The sequence below is a fragment of the Lagopus muta genome, chromosome 18 (assembly GCF_023343835.1).
Source record: "Lagopus muta isolate bLagMut1 chromosome 18, bLagMut1 primary, whole genome shotgun sequence".
In the NCBI taxonomy this organism is placed as follows: domain Eukaryota; kingdom Metazoa; phylum Chordata; class Aves; order Galliformes; family Phasianidae; genus Lagopus; species Lagopus muta.
This window is the reverse complement of record NC_064450.1, coordinates 6,273,295-6,296,779: the sequence shown is the minus strand read 5'-3', so window position 1 is coordinate 6,296,779 and position 23,485 is coordinate 6,273,295. Positions and strand designations below refer to the sequence as shown.

Genomic DNA, 23,485 nt, shown 5'->3' with positions numbered 1-23,485 from the left:
TGCTGTATTTGGGCTTGTTCTTGTTTGCTGCAGCCTGGGGTTGTGCCACTCTGTTATTATTGCTATACTTTACATCACATTATAGCATTACACTCAGCCTGGACCCACTGCTGGCCTTGGCACCCCAGACAGGCTATGCCTGCAGCCTGTGCCCTAGGTATGGTTTGGCTGAAGAGCTGAAATGGGTCCCCCAAACAATAGCATCTTTTGCTCTTTGGGCACTTTAGCATTGTTAGCTCCACAGCATTGGAGAGAGGAAGTAGAGGAGGATGCATCCCCAGCAGCAGGATCTGCTGTTCTGCTATAAACCTCTCCCCAGTTGGATGTAAATCCTTAAGCTTTCTGCTCGAGCTCAGCATCTGCAGCTGCACATTTATTCGAGGAGCAAACGGGGCCAAAAGGAGTAAATGTGAGTGATGTGATGGCTAGCACAGAAATATTACGCAGCTCCCACTGGTGCTATGGAGGTCCCTGAGAGCCCCCACCAGGGTTGCAGTAGGGTCTTGGACTGGGCATAGCTGCTGCTGCTGGTGGCATAGCTGCTGCTGCTGGTGGCATAGCTGCTGCTGCTGGTGGCATAGCTGCTGCTGCTGGTGGCATAGCTGCTGCTGCTGGTGGCTTAGTCCTGCACCCAGAGCAGCACAAGGGCATCCCCAGGCACTGGCTGTTTCCTTGAGTCATATATGCCACATTGTGCTGAATTTTTGCCTTTGTTTCTGTTGCTGTTGCTGTTGTTGTTGCCATTTTCTATTGCATGAACGTATAGATCCCTGTCATAACATAAAAGCCCTCTGTGCTACCACTTGCCAATGTGAAATAAAATGGAAAGAATTGTCCCGAAGCCCCCACAGACTGACGAATGCTTCCTCCTCTCCTTTGCTGCTTTATACTTTTGGAATCTCAGTATTTCTGCCACGCGTGTTGCTTCGTATCCTTTTCTTGTACAGGAGCTGTGTTAGCTTGGGGTTTTTGTTTGTTCTTGGTTTTGCTTTGCTCTGATGTTTTTAGTACTTCTTGTAAAGTGGTTCTATCAACTTTTGCAAGCCTGTTAACAATGCACACAGGCTGCTTTTCTCATTTGAGAAGGTTGCTTTGCTTGGTTTGGGGTCTTTTCTCAACAGAAAATGTGTTAATTTGCAATGCTACCTTGGAGCCAGAAATAGCTGCCAATGCACGGTCGCTTTTCCAGAAAAATACTGGAGGTGGTGGGAGTATTGCAAATGCTGTGGGACTTAGAACCGAGCCTGCCTTGCTGGGAAAACCAGCGTGCAGCATGGCCAGCTGGGCTCCAAGAGGCAGCCCCCCCAGAGGGGACCATCTCCGTTGGCACTGTGGGGCTGAGGTCCCTCTGCAGCCCTATGCTGTGGTTCTGCCATAGGATGCTGGTGGTGCCACAGCCACTGCTCATGTCTGCATCCTGGAGTCCAGACGAGAACATTCACTTCACACCACAGATGGATTTTCTTTTTTTTTTCCCCCCTCTGATGCTTTCTTTTATCAAGTTTCAGTATAATAAACAAAGGGGATGATATTATTTCTCTGGCAAAGGCTCCAGCTAATGCGCAGTTTTCAATACTGGCACACTGAGGGACTTTTTCACCATACAGTGGCCAGTCAGACTCGTATTGGTCCCAGTGGCAGTGGGAAATAGAAACTCAAATCTTTTACCTTGAAGTATAGCTGCAATTCATACTCTGCTCATAGCACTCTTTGATGCCAGCACAGCAAACCAACTCATCACAGTGATGTATCAAAGGAAATGTTTCCAAGGTGTTGACATACAGCAAAGGGACAATTCTGCATTTAATCATCCATGGCATGGTGTCTGCAACAGGGCTCTAGCTTGCTTTATGTGCAGGCTTTCGTTCTCAGAAGGACCCTCTGCATGTTGCTGCACTCTTCTGCTGCCCCTTTGACTGTAAGTTCTTCAGGCTGCCAGTCATGAATTTAAACCTTATTCTTGACTTTTGCCAAAGTCATTCCCAATGGAATCTATGTAAATTGGTGCCTAATTAATTGAGGTGGAGGCAGCTGTGTCCAACCCCATTGCTCCTTCTGTCTTCTTGGCCTTCCCTATAGGTGCCCTTTGCCATGGGCACCAACAGAGCTTTGAACGATTGAGCTGTTCTGAACACAAGGGATATTCATGTGGCTGATAAGCCTATTTATTTTGTAACTCCAGCACTTGTTAACCAGACAACAGAACAGCAACAGTGGTTAAAGCAGACCATACTTTATTACTTTTCTTATTTTCTTCCAGAGTCAGCTTTTGAGCGTTCCTTTGTGGAGCTGAAAGAACATAAAGTCATCACAGAGAGCCTCATTAAAATGTTTAATGAGAGCAGTGCAATCCCACAGCCCAAGGATCAGTGTTTATAGCAAGGATTGCCCAGAAGCTTCATCCCACCAGAGCCAGGTATCACCAGGAGAACCCATTCACTGAGGGGCACACTGACTGCTGTCACCAACAGCCAGACAAGCACAGGAGACAAAGCAACCCAAGAGAACTACAGCTGGGTAACAACACCAGTGCGAATTTCTCAGCCCAGAACAAGCCAAGATTCATTTCTGGCCAAAATTCCTGCACTAATGTTAACCACCATCTGATTAAATGATTTTCCTGAGATCCTGATGCAAGTCATTGTCTCAGAAAGGACTCACATGGGCATGCTGCAGCCCTGGTTCCCTGCTGCCCACCTCTGCCTCTGGTTGCTCCAGTGCCCTGTGCAGCCCCATCACCTGCACTCTGCTCCCCGCTGGAAAAACATGCTCGTTTTCAAAGGTAAGGGAGTCTTGGGTTACTAGGAACACAAATCATTACGAGTAAAACTGCATTCCCAATTTATTGTATTTGTTTTATTTATGATTTTATTACTTATTCCACATTTTCCATATTTTCCATGTGTTTCGCGTCATTCTGGTCCATTTAGGCCTTGACGTGGAAACTTGGGCTCTTCTCCCTGCCTGACGTGTTGAAGGCTTTATAAACAGCCTTGTTTCATTGTTTGCTCTGCCTGTTTCCATCCTGCAGGTGTGTGGCTGAAGCTGTGCTTGAGACAAATCCGAATGCTTTCTGCCTGGGGAACAGGATGGGGCTGAAGGTGAAAAAAAAGCAGCAATTAATGCAGTAAGTGGTGAAAATTAAGCAAATTGTTCAAGTGGTGCTTTAACAAATAACAGTTTGAGACTTTTGATTTGTGGGTTTTCTTTTTTGTGTTAAGGAAAGAAGAAAGGAGGAGATTTTTTGCATGCAGTCAACATGTTGCATGTGCACATCCGGAGTTCTCACTGACCCAAAAACCAATTCACTGACTGAGGAAACTCCTCCCCATGTTGGTTCATTCCCTGTGCTGCACATCTGCTCCTGGAAGGTAACGTCATGCATCTGTGTCCATAGTTAATTCACTATTTTCCCCTCTCCTAGATGCGTACTGGCAAGTATTTGCTTTCATGCTCACATCTGACCACAATCTGTGAGCAAATCAGGCATGTTCAGCAATGCTGCTCTTAGCTGCACTTCCAAGGTTTTGTGTCAGCAGGAACACTAGGTCAATTTGCAAACAACCCCAGAAAATCTGGTGCAGCATCTCTCACACTATTGACAGGGACTGCTTGAATTCAGCATTGCCAGGCTAACAGTTGTCATTCAGCACTTGAGCAGATTTGCACCACCACCTCATCTATTTTTCATCAGTCTTGCACCCTCTGTGACATCCATGTCAATCCATGAGTTCAGTCTGATTCAGTTCAGTCCTACACATACCAAGCGTGTGTGCAGCCACACTCAGACCTGAGCAATCACTTGGGTAGCAAAAGGATGCTCAGTTCCTGCAAAGGAAAAGCCCAAGAAGCAGCAACTCACTGAGTTTATTCTAGACAAACTCCAGGGCAAGTGGATGATCCTTAAGGTCCCTTCCCCAAGCCATCCTATGAGTCCACAGTCAGAAACATAAAAAAAGTCACATTTGCTGGCAGGGGAGGGGCAGGAAGATTGGATTAGAACATCTGGTGGGGTAATTAAGTGTGCTAAGAAGCTGACAAAAGCTGCCCCTCTATGACTGTTGTGCTGTGTCATCTCCACTTTCCAGTGCTCCGTGGCCACTCTTGCTTCACCCTGTGCTAACCCTGGTGCTGACCTGCCCCAGCTCCCCATTAGAGCTGCAATTAGGGGGTGACTCTTAATAGCGAGGTCTTGCTTCACAGGGGGGAAGAAATGTTTCTGTAGCTCACACGCTACAATTAAAGATAATTTAAAATGTAAGTAATTGCACTGGGTTTCTGGAAACTACTGTAGAGGTCTTGTCCCAGGCATCTGACAGGCATGGTGGTGTATTTTGACAAGTTTCGTGCAGATTTCCATTAAATACCAACTAGCAGCTCTATTTTCTTTGGAGTCACTGGTCAGGAAATGGTGATTGTGAAAGGTCAGGTCTGGAAGGTTTGGGAGGGGATGGAGGTGTTATTCACATTCTGATCCATGGGGATCCAATTCCAACATAAATCTTACAGTTGCTTCATCCTTGCTTTCTGCACAGCCTTTCAGCAGCAGAAAGGTACAAGCTGATCCACAGGGATCTTCTGCTGAGTTTCGTTGCCCCTGCTGAGACGTCAGGCAAGACAGGATCTCAAAATGCCCCTTGGCAAGCTGGGGAGTCAGGTTTTAGACACCTGGCAAACAGCAGAACGTTTGGTTCTATCTCCATCCCCTCTCAGCATTGCACTAAACCTCCTAGTTTGCAAAAGTAGAGAAATTGCAGTTCGTTCAAGGCTTCTGCAAGGTCAGCAAAGCGTGAACATCCTGCAGAATGCACCCAGAGACTTTCAGAAGCTCAGCAGTCCCTGAAAGAGCTTTGCGTCGTGCAAACAAACTGTCAGCTGAGCTTGGATTCTGCCACATGTCCTAGCCATAAGGAGCCATCTGTGTGAAGCACACTGCACACGACCTTTCCTCTCGCCATTTCTTCTCCCTCTCTCTTCTTTCAAGTCGTCTCTTTTTTGACCTACATTTAAAATACCAAATGAATCCCAGCTGAGCACAGAGTAAAATATGCAACCCAGTACCAGCATGCAAATGAAGAGTCAGTCCATCTACATCATAGCAAGGACCAGCATATGAAAACAGAATGATCAGAAAATGGAAAGGAACCCATCACGAACTTAGTTACCTTCTTTCACATTTCAGTGGTCTGGGTTCCTCTCTCAGTTATGGAGATTCTTCTCCAAAGTCATTCGAGGTAGGCCTGTAAAAGAACTTTGGTGTCCCAAAATGAAGAGAGAAAACTGCACCACATTTGAAAACTACACTTTTATTTCTGCTTCCATAACTGGTTTTCTCAGGTATGCTCAAAAGCCAGAGATAATGGCTCTGTACTATAGGTATCTTCAGCTTGTGCCCATGGATAGTCAAATGAAATATGTTCAGAAGCAGTTGCATGATCAGAATCTCTGGAAGTTCTACTTTTGTATAGCTTACAGAAGACAAAATACATATAGGAAATCAAAGCTGTGAAAGTCTCACCCTCGTTATTGCTTTCAAGCAGCTGTCTTTCTGTCCTTAGCAGTTCAGATGCAACTGGCAACACCACTAAAAAAACAAAACAAAACAAAAAAAAAACCCAATCATGGGACTTCATAAAAACCAGAAATGAAATCAAATATATGCATAAAAAGTAGCTCTTATTTTTATCATGACTGAAGTGTTACTTACATCACAGACAGGTCATTAAGGATGAGGCAAAATGACCAGAGCTGGCTGGGGGCTTTGGTTCTCTCTCTGCAAGAGTCTGCTTTAAGCTCAAACTCAGCATCACTCCCTTGTATTTTGCTTTTAAAGACATTGAGGCGCTCACACCCAGCACAGGGCACATTGCCACGACCCAGGTGGGGACAGAATGCCCTTAACCAATGTCACCATGCCCCAGGCAGAGGCCCACACGATGCCTGGGGCCTCTCCAAAAGGTTTACATTACCATCACAGCACTGCCTTCACCTCATTTCCTAGCTCAGCCCATTTGGAGAGTGCTCCATGTTGGGCCACACAAGGGACAAAAGGGGGGGAAAAAAACACAGGCAAAACAGATCTAGCTTTGAAACACCAGCGTCCACATCACCAAACCCATGCAAAACCCTTGTAGGATGCTTGGAGGTAAGCTTTTGAAAGTGTTTTTGAACACATCATACATAGGAAAATAATGCACTATAGAAACTTGGCACTGAGTTTGTCTCCAGTAGCCAAGTTGGGCATGGAAAAAAAAATTAGACAATAAAAGGTCATTTCTAGCCAAGTTTTAAGTGAGTATACAATACATACCTTTTTTTTCCCCTGTTCCTTGCCTTAGTTATTGGCCAAGTTGGCCAGGATCTTATGGAAAACACTGAAATGGAATTATTATAATTGTGTTGGGTTTTTTTCCCTCCTTCTGACCAAGCAAAAGTTCTTATAAGCAATAATTTAATTATGGCAGAAGCATAACACAGACACGGTCTTAAGGATGCATCATCGAAAGAAAAAATCCCACAGCTCTTTTCTACACCAAACCTTAAACTACAGCTACTTCATGTGCACCAGTGAACTAATACTACTGCTATTTATGATTTTTCTTAATTATTTATTATAGAGCCTGCCAGAAAGTGGAAAATTACTGGTGCTGATCACCTTTCCAACCATTCTGGGTGTAAGATGGCACAAGAACAGTTTTGCAAAGCTGACCTCAACGAGACGGTAAGGAGTCGAGCATGAGAATGAAAGGGAAAAAAAACCAATTGGATTTGAATATGCTAAGCTAAACAAATAAAAAAAGAGAGGAGATCAACGGGAATATTATAAGCTGCAGATTTGGAGCTGTGTTAAAGAGGAACAATCGTTTCCTTTCTGCCACTTACTGAGTGAAGAAGGCCATTCCTTTGCAGAGTCGATCCGATACGTTCTCATATTCTCTCCGAAATATCCTTCCAAGTCAGATGACTTCTTAGCGAGTGAAGGTTTTGCCAGATGTGTTTACCTCTTGGCAAACGTTTGTCTTTTCACAAAACAAGAATCCAAGGTTAAAAAATAAAAATTTTAATTAAAAAAAAATAAAAATAAAAATCTGCATCCCATTTCTATTTATACCACGGGAAAATTGGAGAAAGCTGCGGCAATGGAAAAAGCAAAATATTTTCAGTTTGGAGAGACCGATATTTTTAACAGAATATATTGATGGCAAAACTGATTTTGCAAAGAGCAGAGTATTTTCCCCCCAGTAACATTTCATGGCAGAACACCACAAGCTGCCTCCAAGTCCATGTGGGCTGCAGCAAGCAAATGTGAATGGGCTGCAAGCAGCAGAGTGGGACTTGCAGAATGGTTGGACAGTTGGACTAGATGATTTTAGTGGTCTTTTCCAACCTTAATGACTCTATGACTTAATTAGCTAGCACACTAAAAAGCCATTCCATTCCATTTAGATGGTTTAGAACCAGCTGGCATGGCTGGTTCTGAGGAGTTCTCAGTGCAGGAGCACTGAGTTGGATGGAAGGAGTAAAGGCAATGAGCAACACTGGAGTCACATTGGATGGGGCACATAACAAACTGATTGCTGACACATTCAGTAAGTGGCAGACGGCCCATCTGCCACAGGGAACCATCCCTGGTGACATGCTGCTGATGCATGAGCTCAAAGGGAGAAGTATCTGCAAGCAACACTGCTGGCCGCTGATTCAAGAGCTGCTGGATCTTCTTGCAGGCAAGCATTAGGTACAGGGGTTTGGTTACACTGCTCCTCACTGCCTGCCCTGCTCCCTTTCCCATATTATCCCCCAGGATATATTGTTTTTGGCAGTTTTTGTCTACAGAAGTGCCATAAATTAAACAAAATAAAAGCAGAAATTCTGAGGAGAGGAATAAGGTTTTTGTTGCATATTGAGAACTCATCCCACTGCTGTGCCATCAGCACAGATCTTTGTCTCAGCCATTCCCTTGTTTCTTGCTCAGCTACGACCCACTGCTCATCCTCTGGATTCACAGGACACCAAGTCCTGCCTAAATGCAAGAACCTCAGAGCATCAGCAGGACATCCCACCCAGCCAGAGAACCTAGAGGAAGCTTCTGAGCTTGTATGAGTCACTCATCATCTCAAGCAGTATTAGAAGGAAATTGCCTTAGGGCACTGTCATCACCATTTGTGAGTATTTGTTGACAGCAAATGTCTGTGCTACTGTTACGAACCTCAGGCTGGGCTAGGTTTGAACCTAAGATCACCACTTTTAGCACATATGCATTGGCCAGCTGGGCTGAAAAAATGGAGAATTCAGCATCACCAGAAGCTGGCAGTTGCTTTAAAGTTAACGTGCATCTGTGCATAGCCTTTGCCAGCAACAAATGCAGACTGATGGACTTAGCTTAGCTGAGAACAAAATATTCTTACATCCCAATGAACTTACAAAGAGGGAGGTGAAAAAAATACCATTCCTGATCTGGAACTAGACTTCTTAGCAGGGGACAAGACTGCAAATAGATACACACACACTACAGCCATTTTTACACAGTCTTTCACTCCTACAGCTACCAACAACCTTCACATCATCCCTGACCCTAGTTCATGTTCCCATGGTCTGATGGCATCACCAGGAGAGTGCTCACGTGTTCCAGCCAGGGAAAGCAGCACAGACTGGAGGCTTCCCAGACAAGAATAAGGCTGATGCATGTGTCACCCAAAAGCCCCCCTTCTACATATTTCATTGCAAGAGATCTCGCTAAATTTACTGCCTACAAACCAATTGGCAAGCAGGCATTACAGCTTTTCCTAAATAAATAAATTAATTAATTAATTAATTAAAAAAAAAAAAAAATGGAAGCATCAGAAAGAAGGTGGCTTGGCCATTTCCTCCCAGTTCTTCCTCCAGGCTGCTCAGCTCAGTCAGTGTAACCTCATAACCTCATCACCCTCCTAGCAGACAGCTCTTTCTGCCTCCCAGACAAGGACAAGAAAAACCTTGGTTGAAGCAAAACAGAGAGAGCTTCATGGCTTCCCCAGAGAAGGGAAATGCAAGATGGTGGTTAGCATCCCTCTATCCCATCTGACAGAGCCTAGATCCAGTTTTGTCTAAGGCCCATGGACAAATTGATGTACTCACAAAGGGTGGCCAAATCCTAGCAGAATTGAAGGCAACTTGAGACCTGGCCAGCCCAAGCAGAGCACGTTGTTGTTTAGAAATGATACTCATTAAGAGCAGAAGTCAGGCAGCAATCACCTTCTGCAGCTGATAATACCGGAGGAGGGAGATGGTGGAAAATGAAACCTTGGAAAACAAAACTTATTTGGTACCATTGATTAAAACCAGTTTGTGTTTCATTGTGAAAGGCTGTGTTTGCTCAAGGTTTATTCAGCTCTGGTCTCTTCCATCCACATACGGTTTGTTTTAATGACTGTGGAGTTATATGAATCTATTAATTTTTTTTCCTGAAAGTTTCATAATAACAATGCCTGTTTTTTTCATACAGCACTTTACAGCCACGCGTCTGGAAACACACTGCAAATAGGCAATTAGTGTCAGCCCTGTTTGGAAGATGGAGAAACTCAGAGTCCAAGCAAGATAACTATTAAAGAATAGTGCCAAAATTAGGCCTTCTGCTTCATCTTGACAAACTGGAACTACAGCCTCTTGAAGACATCAGGGATGCACGAAAAGCATTCCATTTAGCTAGCAGTAACTCTGGCTCAGGTTGGACAGACAAGAGGACAGCAGCAAAGACAGACTGACTCACGCTAAACAACAGAGGTAGGAAGAGGACTTCCAGTAACGACAGACTTAGGCCACTGCAACCACTTACATTCCAGATCCAGCACTGAGGGATCCCCTTCCAATGAAGGGTTGACCATCACAGGTTCCTGTTTGCTCACAAGAGATTGTTGCATTTGTCCCCTCCACGTTCTCTAACAGGAACACCTGGAAAGGTTAAAGCGCAGAGTTGAAAACCAATAAGATAATATTATTTGAGGCAAATCTCTAACCCTTCAATCAGGCTACGTGGGAGGCAAGAAAATGTTAGATGCAAGGGAACATTAAATTATTAATATTACGTTGAAGTTGAGATTAGTCAGATTCCAGAGACATACAATAACTCACTGCTCCCACCTCTGATATGGATGTGTGGAGGCAATGAGCAGGCTCACAGCAAGGAAGCAGGTCCTGGGCAGGACACTGCTGCCAGACATATTGTGGCAATGCACTCAGCCCTTCACACAGCTGCTGGATGAAATACCACAGCCCCTACAAAAGCTCAGAGCAGCCTTATTTCAGGTTGCTGCATGATCTCTCCACCTCTCCATTGCATCCAGCCCAACCTGGGGTGCTGCATCCAGGGATGCCCAGTCCTGTCTGGTACTCCTGGATCTCTGTTCAGGAGTGTCAGAGATGGGAGAGAAAAAAAGGAGGCAAACAGATAAGAATACAGACACTATGAAGAAGTGAAGAAACATTTAGAAGAAAAACACAAAAGAATTAAAGATGTCAGGAGAGAAGGAGATGGTGAATGGCATGAAGGGAGTTAATGAGAGCCAGAAATGCAAGTTGGAGAAATGTTGACTTTATTTAGCATTAATTGCAGGAAAGAGCCTATAAAGTGTGGTAAAAAATTATTAAGTACCACTATGCAATGCCAGCTTTATGCCAGCCATCCCTACGAAGCAGGTGTATTATTCCTAGTTCCCAAGGTATAAATAAATAACTGCTTTTCCATATATATATATATTTTAAGTGATGGCTTTTCATTAATTTTTACTGCCATATTGTTACAGTTCCGATTCCTCCTGAGCAGCTCTGGGGATCAGTTGGTGCTGGACTGTGTGTATGCAGGTCGGCACATGAGAGCCATGGGGCACTGCATGGGAGATGCATTGTCTGTGATCATAGCACCCCAAGGGTGCAGCCCTGATCTCTTGCCCGTGCACCAAAACATGACCTCACCCATGGTCTGAGCTCTGACAGCAACATCTGAGTAAATACAGAAAGGAACCCTGATGGAAAATGGACAGTTGGATAGATGGTGGGTGATGCATATTGCATTGAGGGCTCGTACAGCAAAGTCCAAAGGAACAGAGGGAGCAGGTTACCCAAGAAACCTTTCCTGAGACTTCAGATGCCCTGGGAAAGAACATCCTGAGGGACACCACCCTGGTGCAAGCACTGGTATCATGTCAACCCATAGGTCCTGGTGCCAGGGACAGGGAGCTGGGCTTCCCCTGCCATCCCAGCCATCCAGCACTCCTGAATGCATGCGAAAAAAAGAAAATAAAACCTATATTCTGTTCCACTATTAACTTTCTGCTCCTGCCCATACACTCCTCCTGGCATTATTACAGGCGGGCTCCAACGTTGCCTTTGTTAAGAATGAGAGCAGAGCGCATTTCCCCAAGCAATGTTTGTATCAGCATTTTCAGGCTCCTTTTATCGAGTCTCGCACTTCTCAGAGGAGACTCAGCGGGGAGATGAGCTCTGGATGCATTTTCCTAGCAACGTCTCGCTTCAGAGAGGCCACCAAAGACGTTCAGGGAAGCAATGATTCCCTGGTAGTGCCTCAGTCCAAGCTCTGACCTGGAACCGTGGGCTCTGCAAATACGCATAAATCTTCAGCTCACGTCCAAATCATCGCAAGGTTCAGTGAAAACAGCAAAACTGCCAGTGGATCTAACCAAAGTTTTAATCCAGCTCCAGCATGATTTATGGCCTCAGGTGGAAACCATGAAGCACGATGGCCTCAGCCCAAGCCAGGGGACGTTCGGCTGCCCCAGCCCTAAGGTGTTGTGTTACGGCGCTGAAGAATCGAGCCTGCAAGAGGCATGGATGAAACTGAACAGCACAAACACATCACAGCAACACCTTCAACCTCTGTGCATCACGGGCAGAGTAAGCACTACTGATAAATCACACCAACCTCCTCCACAGGGACAGAGGGAATGAAAAAAAATATTTAAAATAAAAAAATCAGAAAGTAATAGCAGCAAGCAACCAACTGAGGCAGTTTTTCTTGATTAAAAATAGCAGTCAACAAGCTCCACCACTTGCAACAGTGCTTCTCTAAATGCAGTAGTGCTGTTTGTCAGGACATTTATAATGGCTTTATAATATGTATTTCCCTTTCAAAATGTTATTCATTAGTAAAAAAAAAAAAAAGAAATCCACATTTCTTCTACCAGAAAAACAAACAAACAAACACACCTCTCAGTGACCTGGTTTTCTAGAGAAGAATGAATGTTCTCTCCCTTCTGATTCTCGTTAGCCATCTGCATATTGAAGAGCTAACAACAACAGCAGTCAGCACAAGGTCCCAGTGCCGTGACCAGAAGGGCTTTTGCCCCATCCCTGTATCAGCACATCCCTAGAAGCCTGCAGCCAATCCCTACCCACAGCCACCCCATGCATCTGCAGCACTCCATGGCTCAGCTGAGATGCTACTGCACAGCCTGAGCTGACGTGGGCTGGTGATTTAACATCTGCATCCCAACCCGGTGCCAAGCCTGATTTTTTCCAATACTCAGCATCCCTCTGTGCACATGTAAATATCCAAAGGGAAACACTGCAGCAGAACTTTTGACCGCACGGTAATCCCAGACAGGACATTATAGCAACACCTGCAATGTGCTCTGGCTTTTCCAGCTGAGAGCACTGTGGTCGTGGCACTGCCATCCCCTCGGGGCACCACAGATGACCATGAGCTAATGAGCACAGTGCAGACACTTCACAGGATTTGTGTTCTGAAGTGATGAGAAATGGTTCACCAGAATTGGAGAACACGAGCAGAGATGCTTAGGAAGACATAACTGGTGCCAAACAAGTTCAGTTCTCCTCTCACTTCGCCTTTATACCACAGTGTCTTTGTGCAGGGAGAACCTGAGAACTGTCTTCTGATTTTTCAGATCTATTACTCATCTCTGTGACAGCACTGTGATGTAGAGGTCACAAAACCCAGCTCCCACCCCCCCACACTCCCTTGTACAGCCTCACACATCAGCCCTCGTACATCCATGCTGAGATGGGTGCTGGCAAAAGCAAAAACCACAGGGATGGTTCTCGCCCTCTCTTCCAGTATAAAACCAGAGAGATTCCCAGCTTCTTCTCATTGGAAAACGTCAGCTTGCCCTGAAAGGGTTTCTACAGGCCCTATGAAGCAAGATTAGTGAAAAAAAAAAAAAAGGTGTTTTTTTTTTAATCAAGTGAAAGAAAGAGTGTGACAAGGAGTCAGGAGTCTGTCTGCCGTGGAATATTCCTGCAGCACTCGGGGCTGTGGTTTATTTTACTGGTGGTGACTAGTTCAAGCCACATTTAGTCAATAAATATGAGATATGAGGTCACCCCGCCATTTAGCTGTTACCCTGTCTACATATTTCACAGCTGGGCAGTAACCTTTTAACTAGCGTCTACCTCGGTGGGGAGTCTCCATAAAAAAAGAGCCAGGATCCCTTGGTCGTGGTGGGGGACCCAGGCACAGGAGCTCCACAGGGAGTTCTGAGCAGAATGGCCTGCACCAGGCGCTGCCTTTTGCTCTCATACCTGTTTGCAGCACCCAGCTGGGCTACGTGCAGGGATCGAGCTCTACAATAAGATCCCCTTCTTTCACATGGAGATGGGCCACGGGACAAGTTGCCTGTCATTCCCAGCTTTGGGAGCACCTACCCAAGGTGAATGTTTCCAAGGAGCTCAACTTTCCCATAAGATTTATTCTGCTCTGCCTGGATCCCCAGCTTCTCCTGCGTGCCTTTGCCTTGCTCCAGAATGAGGGTATCTCTCTGTTTCTGACTTCATAACTCAGGCTGAATCTGCCTAAGATTAAGCACCCCTAAGCCCATTGCTCAGATTTCCCACAAGCATGAGAGTAACGGTGCCACGCGCAGCCGGGAAGGGATGGTGCATCCCCAGCTCTGCCCCAGCCTGATGTGAAACGCCCAGGCTTCAAGTAAGGGATTCTGCTGCTGCTGCTGTCCCCACAGCCCCCACTGTGCCAACCTGTCCACCTCTGGCACTGCCCATGAGAAAACAGTGAGCACAAGCACAGCCTGAGCCAAAGCTCCTGGCCGACCTCCAGAGAAGCGTGCACATCCCTACCAAAATGAAACACATGAGTGGACGTGGCAAGAAACGTGCAGGGAAGAGAAAGCAAACAAAAGCAAAAGAGAGAGGCCACACTTAGGGAGGAGAGCTGAAGAGCAGAGCACAGAGCTGTGCCATTTGCTCCACACGCTGTGCTGCAGCACACGGCGCCCTGGGGCCTGGGCTGGCACTGCGCGTGGTGCCCAGGAGGGAGAGGCAGGCAAGCAGCGAGCTTCTGCCCCTGGCACACTGGGAATCCCAGCCCAGCTCTGCCTCCTGACGTCACACTAAGGCTCAGCACCAATACAGCTCCTCCCAGCTCTGCTGGAGCCTCCGAAATCGGAACCTCTGCTGTCAGCTGCCTTTTATAGGGCTATAAAACCGACAGCTCGTGGGCCGGCATCAGCCTGTGTCACCTTCAGCATCACTGCTGTGCGTGGTCCCCAGAGCCACCTCCTGGTGCCCAGCCAAACAGCCACACAGATGGACAAGCAGACACAGATGGACATACAGAGCCACAGATAGCTTGGGTAAATGTGTCCACGTGGAAACACGTCAAGGCAGGAAAGCACCCACACATAGATGCTCAGCAACCTCACCGTGCTCACCAACAAACAATGCCACAATGCCAATCCCAGCTACCTTGAGTCGAACGCTCCCAAGCGAAGCAGGACACACCAAGGCAGTAAAGCATCTGTATTTAAATGCTCAGCATCCTCACAGTGCTCACACAGCCCCCACCCCTCGCTGGGACCGTGCAGCAGTGCCACACGCTGTCACCAGGCACAGCTACAAACACACCTCCCTGTAATGCTGGGCCCAGCGACAAGAACAACATGCAGTAACACTGCACCCACCCACTGAGAACACCGAGTGTGTCACACTCCTCTGTGTCATGTGTTTAAAAATATCCCTACCAACAGCCTTTCCCCCCCCCACCCCTTTTTTTTTTTCTTTTGCATTTATTTATAATTTTTGAACGCCCAACTTGGCCAGGTGGAAAAAGCTTACATCAGTGCAAAGCTGAGGATGGTGACGGGTATCTGCTTGTTGCATGTTAAATGGGAGGAAAGGGGAAAGAAGAAGAAGAAAAAAAAAATAAGTTTGCAATTACATGTTCTTTGCAGAGAGGTGTGGCCATTGGCTCACGGATTGGTTTCAGCCTCAGCCGCACAGACAGATGCTTAGGGAGGCGGCTTTCGTGGCTGCTGCAGACACACAAAGAGGAGCAGCCAGCAGCTGAGATTTTATGAGAGTGAAGGGATTAGAAGCTAATTGAAAGGCTGAGGAAGAATTCAGTCCTTCCGCTTGGTGCAAGCTGCCCGGAGCTGCACAGAGAACTGACAGCAGTGGCTGGGAGCAGGCAGGTCCCATGGAGGAGCTTAGCCATCACAGTAGCCCTCCTCTACCCCTCCCCATCCCCCCAAATATATGCTGAAGTTATATTTAAATTAAACTGTATTTAAATGTAATGCTCATCGTCAGCTTTCGATAGGAAGCATCCATAAATGGAGGCATGTGGGAGCAAGGCGTGTTTGGAGAACAATCAAAAGCAAACAAGCACTGGGTCAGGTCGCAGGGGCAAGGGGAATTTTGCTGGTCGTAAGGCAAGGCTGAAGGAATGGATAAAGAATTGGTTGGATGGTCATAGAGGGTTATAGTCAACAGCTCTATGACCAGGTGGATGTCCAAGGTCACAAGCAGTGTCCCTCAGGGGCCCTTCTTGAGCTGATGCTCTTCAGCATCTTTATCCATGGCAGAGGCAGTGGGATTGAGTGTACCCTCAGCAAGTTTTCTGACACTAAGCTGCAGTTGATACAGTAGAAGGGAGGGACCTGGACAAGCTCAAGAAGTGGGCACATGAGAATCTAATGAAATTCAACAAGTGCAACGTGTTGCACTTGGGTCAGGGCAACCCCAGATATGACAGACAGGGGGAACTCACTGAGAGCAGTGCTACACAAGAGGACTCAGGGGTCCTGATGCAATCCAGGGCCTCAAATGTCTTTTTTGTAGCGAGGGGCCCACAACCTCATCCTTAACCCCCTGCAGCTGTGGCTGGAGCCCATCTCCACCAGAACAGTTACAGTCACAAACTTAACATGTCTGTCCTGCCCAATAAGGTGCAAAAAGCATTGGAAGCTGGACAGTGCAGTTTCTATCATGTTTCAGCCTTAATTAAATTGTGCAGGAAAAAAAAAAATTAAAAAAAAAAATTAAAAAATAAAGGTTTTGAACTATTTCTGATTCTTTTTCCAGGATGGGAAAAGGATAAAAACAATGCAGTGGGAGGCCCTGAACTTAAAACCTCTTTCCTTGGTGGTTTTTTTTTGTTTTTTTTTCCCCTTCTTGCTTTCTCCCATAGCAAGCAGGCTGAGACACCAAATCAAACTGCTGCCCTACCATTCAGCAGCTGCAGGGTAGGAAAAAAGCAACAAGCGGTGCCTACAATTGCCGTGCTGTGGCTTTTGGAAGGCTCAGATGTCGAGCTAATCTGGTGCCATTTCCTATTTTGTTACGGCCAGGCAGAAGGAGAGAAAAGAGATGCAGCAAATCTCAGTTCCTTAAGCAGGGGTTGCTCATCATTGGCCCCGAGGTCTCTGAATCAAGGCAACACCATTTCCAAAGGAGCTGCTGCTGCTCCCCTCATCCATGGCATCTGTGCAAACCAACAGGAGCCCCTTCAAGCAGCAGCCATCCCTCCAGCATGAGTCCTGCCTAATGGGGAGCAGCAAGGAGGCTGCACGTGCTGCAGCCCTTGTTTGAACATCTGCTGTCTCTAATAGGAACAGAAAAGCAAGGGGCACTGACATGGGTTGCAATGGATGTGCCTTAAAATTGTGCCTCGTAATCAACAGCAGGGCAGAATCTCACTGCTGCTGGTTGGCCCCATCACCAGCACAACATCCACCATCCCAGATGACATGACGCTGCGGCCAGGGACTTCAAAAAGGACAGCATGATTATCTAATTGGATTTCTGGTCTCAATTAGGGCAGAGGAAAACCAAATGCAAAGCTGACCTGGTAAGCTTCAGCCATCTGCACCTACAACAGGCTAATCTGCAACCTGGGAGCATACAACCAGGACACAGAATATTATCTCAAGGAGTGCATTGACTCACCTGCTTCCAACTGAGTCCAGAGATGCACCAGCAGAGTCCACACATAGCAGAACATTGCCTCCATTCCCTGCAGAGCTGGGGAAGGAGTCAGGTCAGCTCTGACCCCTCCCTGCCTCCACCAGGATGCTTAGCTGTGAGATCCACGCTGAACGAGAGGAGCCTCAACAAAATCCCATTAGTTTCACCTTGAAATCAAATGGAGATCAGGGCCTAACAAGCAGCTGAAGCAAAGCAATGACCCAGACCACATGTTGCCAATCAGATGCCATGTGAGGCTCATTACTGCAGCCCAAAGGTTAGAGTGGCTGCTCAAGCATTTCCATGTGGTGTTGGAGAATGAGCACCAAAAGATAAATGAGTCAGTACAGGAGCAATATGAGCTGATGGTCAGTGCACCCCCACTCGCACCTGGAGCTGCAAGGGGAGTCAACCAAAGCACCAATGGTGGCATTGCCTCATTGCATGACTGCATTTGCTAAATGATGAAGCAAAACACTTCCTTGCTGCTGCTATAACACAACAGCAACCTACAGCATTCCCAGCCTGTGCTGCTGGCAGCTGAGCCCTGGCACTGCCCTGCAGCGCTCCTCTGCTGGCTGCTGGGCCTCCCAGTTGTGATGTTTAACCGTACCTTGCCAACTGATAAAAGATCAGGATTTGCATATGTTTGCATGGCACATTTGCATACTTACAGCAATAAATTCTGCACTGTGAACACACCACCACAGATGGAGCAACCTCAGCAGCTCCATGCAACCCAATTCTCATCCCAGCACCGCATCCCCTGTCCCACAGAGGGAGCAGAAACGAGCTTACCTCTCAACGATGGCAAACTCCTCCCTACTGCATACCGTGCTGATGCAAGGGAAAAACGCGTGCTGCTTTTTCCTACTTCCCCCCAAAAAGCCAATTCCTCAGCAGCATCCTCAGAGCATCCCATGGGCTGCGGTGGGCACTCAGCCCTGGGTCTCTGCAGGGAGCCCGCCAGCGGCACGCCGCGCAACCGCCGGGTTTATGCCACCGCTCCTAATGATGGGCTGTGGACACAGAGGAACTCCCAGCAATTTCCACCCTCGGTAGACACAGGTTTTCAGCACCGGCTATTTTTGCTGCCCACAAGTATTTTCATTTAGCTGGTTGGAAATCGGGGCTATAAACGGAGGAGGTTGGATGCTGAGTGTGAGCAGCTCCGTCAGAGGCCAAAGGAGATGCTGCCATTCTCACCCACACGCCGTGAGATTACTGCCTGGCTCTCTTCCAGAGGGGCTTCCAAGCTGGTTTTTCCTTTCTGCTGAGCAATCTGGAACCTGATTTTCCTCCTCTATGAGTTTTTCTCAGTGGTGGATGGAGGGTTCAGAGCAATGTTCTCAGCACTGCTGCTCCAAACGTGCTGGAGGGGAGCCCGATTTTAGAGCGCATCAGCAGAGATGAGAAGTGAAGCCCGGGTGGTCACCGGTTCCATCCTACAGCAAAGCAAAAAATGCAGTGACACTTCATGGAGGTGGCAAAAATAGCAAACAAAGTGGAAAGAACAAATGCTTAGGAAAAAAAAAAAACAACAAACCACAAGGACTGCGAGCAAAGTGGTTATAGAAAATGGCTGCAAGCTTAAGTGTGATTCAGAGAGTCTTGTCTGAGTGTCAGAGGTTCAATACTATTGCCTCCAATTTAAATCATTTTTAAAAGAAGTGCAAAAGAAAGGTGATGAAAAGGCCCTAACGTTGTTGCCTGGTCTGAAAAACACAGCCCACTTGTGCACTGTGGTAAAGTTTTGCATTTTGGCTAGACATCGCGTGCAGGGCTGTGCTGGAGCCTTTGCTTATTTTTAAAAGTTGAAGTCACCGGTGATCCACGAAGGGAGAAAATGCCTTTTCCTTTGAGGAAGATGCCATAGGAGCAACATTTCCTGGAGGGGAAGGGTCTGGGAGGGCCATTCTATGCATCCATGCCTCCTGGTGCAACAAAGCATGGGTGAAGCCCAGTCCTTGAAGTGAAACCTCCTGTTTTGGGGCTTGGGCTTCCGTAACTGCGCTGCTGTTGCTTTGCAGTGGTGCCTGAGGATGTTCACATGCTGACAATTGCAAGCCCAAGCTTTTCCCCATTGGTGTGTTATAGAGGGGTGGCGGGGCCGCGGCACCCACATGCAAGGACAGGCACACATCCCCTACATCTGAGAGCAGTCACCCAACACAAAGCCATCCCCAGCCCCGAGGATGTGGGGTGCAGGATCCAGCTCTGGTCCTCATCCTGGACATCCCCAGCCTGGCTGCCGGCCTCGCCTGGGATTCCTGGTAGGGAGGGCTGAGCCCTGCGCCTCCTCCAAGGTAAATACACCAGGCTTTAGGCAGTCTACTCCGTGGAGACTCTTTGCTGCAGCCTGTCTGCTTTGACCAGATGCTGGAAGTGCTGCAGCTGAAGTAGACATCAGCCTCCTCTTGAAAGCCTCTGGGGCTGTGGTCCATGCAGAGACCCCAGCAGAGCCAAGGGGACATCACTGGGATGTCCCATGGAGAATGATGGAGAGGCAGCACTGGGTGAACCCAGGATCCATTGGCAGGAACCGAGCACCCCAGTGCCCAGCATTCATCCCCGTGGTCCTCAGAGCCAGCACAAGGTCGTGGCAATGCAGAAAGTCTTTGCTCACCGAAGAGGAGGTAAACACTGGGCACTGGCACCAAGAGCCAGACACAGAGGGCTGAGGAACAGCCGCTTCCCTGATGGACACTGCTTTGCACGTTTGGAAAAAAGATTCCCAGCTTTTCTATATTATGCAGGCACCCAGACAATTTAGGCACCGATCTGGGCTTGATAATCTGACCTGAGAAAGGATTGTTTCTGTTCCTGCACTGAAGCTGAGATTTTAAGCTCAGCATGAGCCATTATTATCATCCATCTCCTTTGTGACACAGGCCAGAGACTTTCACTGCTGTACCAAAGCAATAACTTCTGGTTAAGCCTGCCAAAAAACTTCTATGTGGATGTTCTCTCCCTATTTTAAAGGAGAGAAATGCACAATAAACACCAATAAACACCTTTTCCTTACAGCAATCTGATGGACTTGGGGTGTCTGTGTGTAGGTTTCTACCAAAAGATGAGTTGAACAATTGTGTGGCTTCTTTTTTTTTTCCTTTCCTCCTGCTTATGCAGTGAGTTACTAATATCCTGATTGGAACCAGATTTGCATGAATTAGAAGTCGAAATTGGAGCAGCAACTGCTGTGCAGAGGATGTAAAGGGAATAAAATGAATGGGGTATTAACCTTCAACCACTGAATATTAATCAGTGTTTCACAAAAAAGAAAATACAGAGGCTGCCACACTAAATATTTTTAGCATTTATTGACGGGCTTGATTTCCTCTTTCTTTTAGACCTTTTGCTTCCAATCATGGACCATAAAAAATCACATAAATGGGGGAGCAGAGGGAGGGAGAGGGTGAATTTAAAAAAAAGATCATCCATTTTCTTAAGTGCCGGATGATATTTGTGAGTTATGCAACACAGAAAACCATCTCACAAACAGAGTTCCTTATCCCGCAACTGATCTGCTCAAAGGCTCGTTTCTCCAAGTCCCAAACCAAACAGAAATCGACCCAGAAGTACAGCGAAGCCTTCGGAAATGAATGCACGATAAAGAAATAAACTTCTTAAAAACTAAACTTCCCGTGTGCTGAAAAGTAAAATGCAGCTGAAAATCAGCCCAATAAAAGAATCAGCTCATTAAACAAAGCTTTTTTTTTTTTTTTTCTTTTTTTTTTTGCCCAATGTGCTCCAGTGCATGAAACCAAACCAAAATACGATGGGTAGGTGAATGGGTAGGTGAATGCACCCAGCGGATGGATGCAATGGGTGGACACACAGCGAGTGGGTGCTGGGAGTAGATGGAATGGATGGAATGGATGGGTGCAGCGGTTGGGTGTGGAGGATTGGTGTGATGGGTGGTGGGGATGTGTAGATGCAACTTGTGGGTCACGATGGGGGTTGTGATGGGTGGATGTAGGGGATGGAATGGATTGGTGCGATGGTTGGGTGTGAAGGACGGCTGCAGTAAGTGGGTGCCGTGGGTGATCCCATGATTGGACCTGGGTGATGGAGGCAGCCAGCAGCCCAATGCAACCTCCCCAGTGTGAGATGTGGTCAGCACTGGAATCAAACCCAGTGGTGTCGATCAGACCGTGCCATCTCACCCACAGCTCTGACAGTTACAAATACCACACAAGTAGAAAACTATGGAGACTTCCCTTTTTTTTTTTGCCATTTCTCACCCACAAGTTTGGCAACGGGAGGATTTTGAACAAGATATCTCCTAAAATCCTTTTTTTTCAGCACAGACAATTCCCTCTACGCCAAACAGTGCCTCCCTTCTCCCTTCTCAATGCACCTTCGCAAAACAGAATTCATTTTCATTAACTTCTTATCGAGTTACCTGGATTTGTTTCAATGCTCAGAATGTATTAAAAAGAGAGAGAGAGAGAGAAAGAGAGAAAAAACAGTGGTAGGTTTTCAGGAAATAGCAAGTTCTTTTTCACTGAGATAGAAATCATTTGGCAAGCTGCAGTGAAATACTTCTAGGTTCCAGAAGAAAGCAAGGGGCAAAAAAAGTAAGCAAGCAAAGGGAAGATGCTAATGAACTGCAGAGGAGAGAAAAAATAAAGTTTAAAAGAAAATAATATAAAAAAAAAAAGAAAAATAAAAATCAAACCCCGTTAAACACACATCCTCCTCCAGATGATGTGCAGAGGAAACCTGCAGTGTGTCTCTGCAGCACCTTCCCTAGGAAGTGGTTAAGGGTAGGTGGCGTTCCAGCCCCGGGAATAACCACCATTTCAGCCCTCGTTGCCAAAATCCCCAGCTCCCAGCTCGGTGAGACTGCCCGAGGAAGGCTGGAGCCCAGCAGGTGAAGGTGTCATTGCAAACAGAGATGCCTCACTTTAAGCACAAACACAAATGTTTTCCTCTTAACTGGCAGTGGTTGCCCTGAAGCTGTGCTAAAGCCATCAGCTGCTGCTCTGAACTCCAGGAAGCTCCCGACAGACCCAAACCACTGGGTTTGCTTTAATTTCTGTCCTGTGTGTCAGACCAACACAGTGCAGAACAAGGTCCAGCTCAGCAGGCATCAGCACCCTGCAGCCCAGCAATGCAGCCAGAATGGGTGAAAACCTCAAATCCCTGTGGGGCCAGGAGAAGGCCAGGGCAGCCCAGCACCTCTTCAGCCACAGGCACACCATGGCTGATGTGTATTTCCAGCTCTAGGCACACCTAAGCAGCAAAGCTGAGTTATTCCACATTCCCAGGCCTTCAGCACTCAAATGGCTTTTTTGCCTGGGAAGAAAGAGATGGGTTTTTTGGTGGGTTTTTTTTTTTTTTTTTTGCTTTCTTCCTTCTTTGCATTTTCTCAGAAAGAAGGCTGCATTCTAATTAGTTTGCATTTACAGGCTGCATAATGGAAATGCGATCCCTTCCCTAACCTTTATCATCTGTTTCTTATCTTCAGAGCTTCACAAACCCCTTAACTCTTAGTGCACAGGGAGACATTTCAGCCCTTCTGTTCCAATGAGATCAGCAGGGACATGGTTGAGTAGAGGACCACCTCCAATCTACTGCATTGCAGGGAGGACAAGGGACATCATTCTGTCCTCCCAGCCCCAGCTCTGCTGGCACAGCATCACCAGCAGATGTACAGGAAGATGCTGTGTTAATGTGGGTTGCACATCTGGATAGCAATAGACATCAGCCCCTCATGCAAAGGGACATCAGGACTTTGTGCTTGTCCTGTCTGCACCCATTCACCAAGTGCAGGGGATGCTTCCAGGCAGTGCAGCCAACGCCATCTATCCAACATGCTCTGCATTAACCTCTGCTCTGCCCAGACCTAAGGCTCCAGCAGCAAAAGGAGGAAATCACAGGCTGTGAAATCCCACTGGGTGGGCTGCAACAGTGCTCAGCCAACTCACGTTGCTGCCTCTGGTCCCGCTGAAGCCGGAGCAGTTTGGCAAGTGATGCAGAGCTAAAAGCTTAATTACTTGTTTATATCTTAAATAAGCCCTACACCTGGAAAACACATCTTCCTGCAGCAAGTGTCTTTGGTCAGACAGCAGCCTGTTTGCATATATGGCTCCTCTGAGCCGCACGTTAATTGTAGGCTGCTATAAAGAAATACCTTTTTCCCCTTGCACGTTTTAAATCTGTCAGTTTTGATTTGCATCACCCAGTGCTGATGTTGAGCATCTTGGTCCTTCCTGCCCCATCCCAAGGATACCCCATCTCCCCCACACCTCCCTCCCAGCCTTCCCCATCC

The 23,485-nt window shown here is 47.0% G+C and overlaps 2 long non-coding RNA genes across 9 annotated transcripts in view; one reads left to right on the top strand and one right to left on the bottom strand.

Moving 5' to 3' along the window:
* LOC125702107 (uncharacterized) overlaps positions 1-9,804 on the top strand; it is a 47,024-nt gene extending 37,220 nt beyond the window's left edge. The window contains exons 4-6 of one of the 2 annotated variants that reach the window (XR_007380441.1): positions 2,261-3,371; positions 6,618-6,721; positions 7,973-9,804. This is a non-coding gene — a long non-coding RNA (uncharacterized LOC125702107). Of the gene's footprint in view, positions 1-2,260; positions 3,372-6,617; positions 6,722-7,972 lie in introns of those variants that run through there. The other variant, XR_007380440.1, reaches the window with a different exon arrangement.
* Positions 2,988-23,485, bottom strand: part of LOC125702106 (uncharacterized) — a 46,177-nt gene continuing 25,679 nt past the window's right edge. For 3 of the 7 annotated variants that reach the window (XR_007380436.1, XR_007380433.1, XR_007380434.1), the window contains exons 5-10: positions 17,191-18,653; positions 9,812-9,927; positions 6,883-7,019; positions 5,519-5,584; positions 5,166-5,240; positions 2,988-3,095 (exon numbers count right to left, since the gene is read on the bottom strand). This is a non-coding gene — a long non-coding RNA (uncharacterized LOC125702106). Of the gene's footprint in view, positions 3,096-4,899; positions 5,001-5,165; positions 5,241-5,518; positions 5,585-6,310; positions 6,375-6,882; positions 7,020-9,811; positions 9,928-17,190; positions 18,654-23,485 lie in introns of those variants that run through there. The other 4 variants (XR_007380439.1, XR_007380435.1, XR_007380438.1 and 1 more) reach the window with 4 other exon arrangements.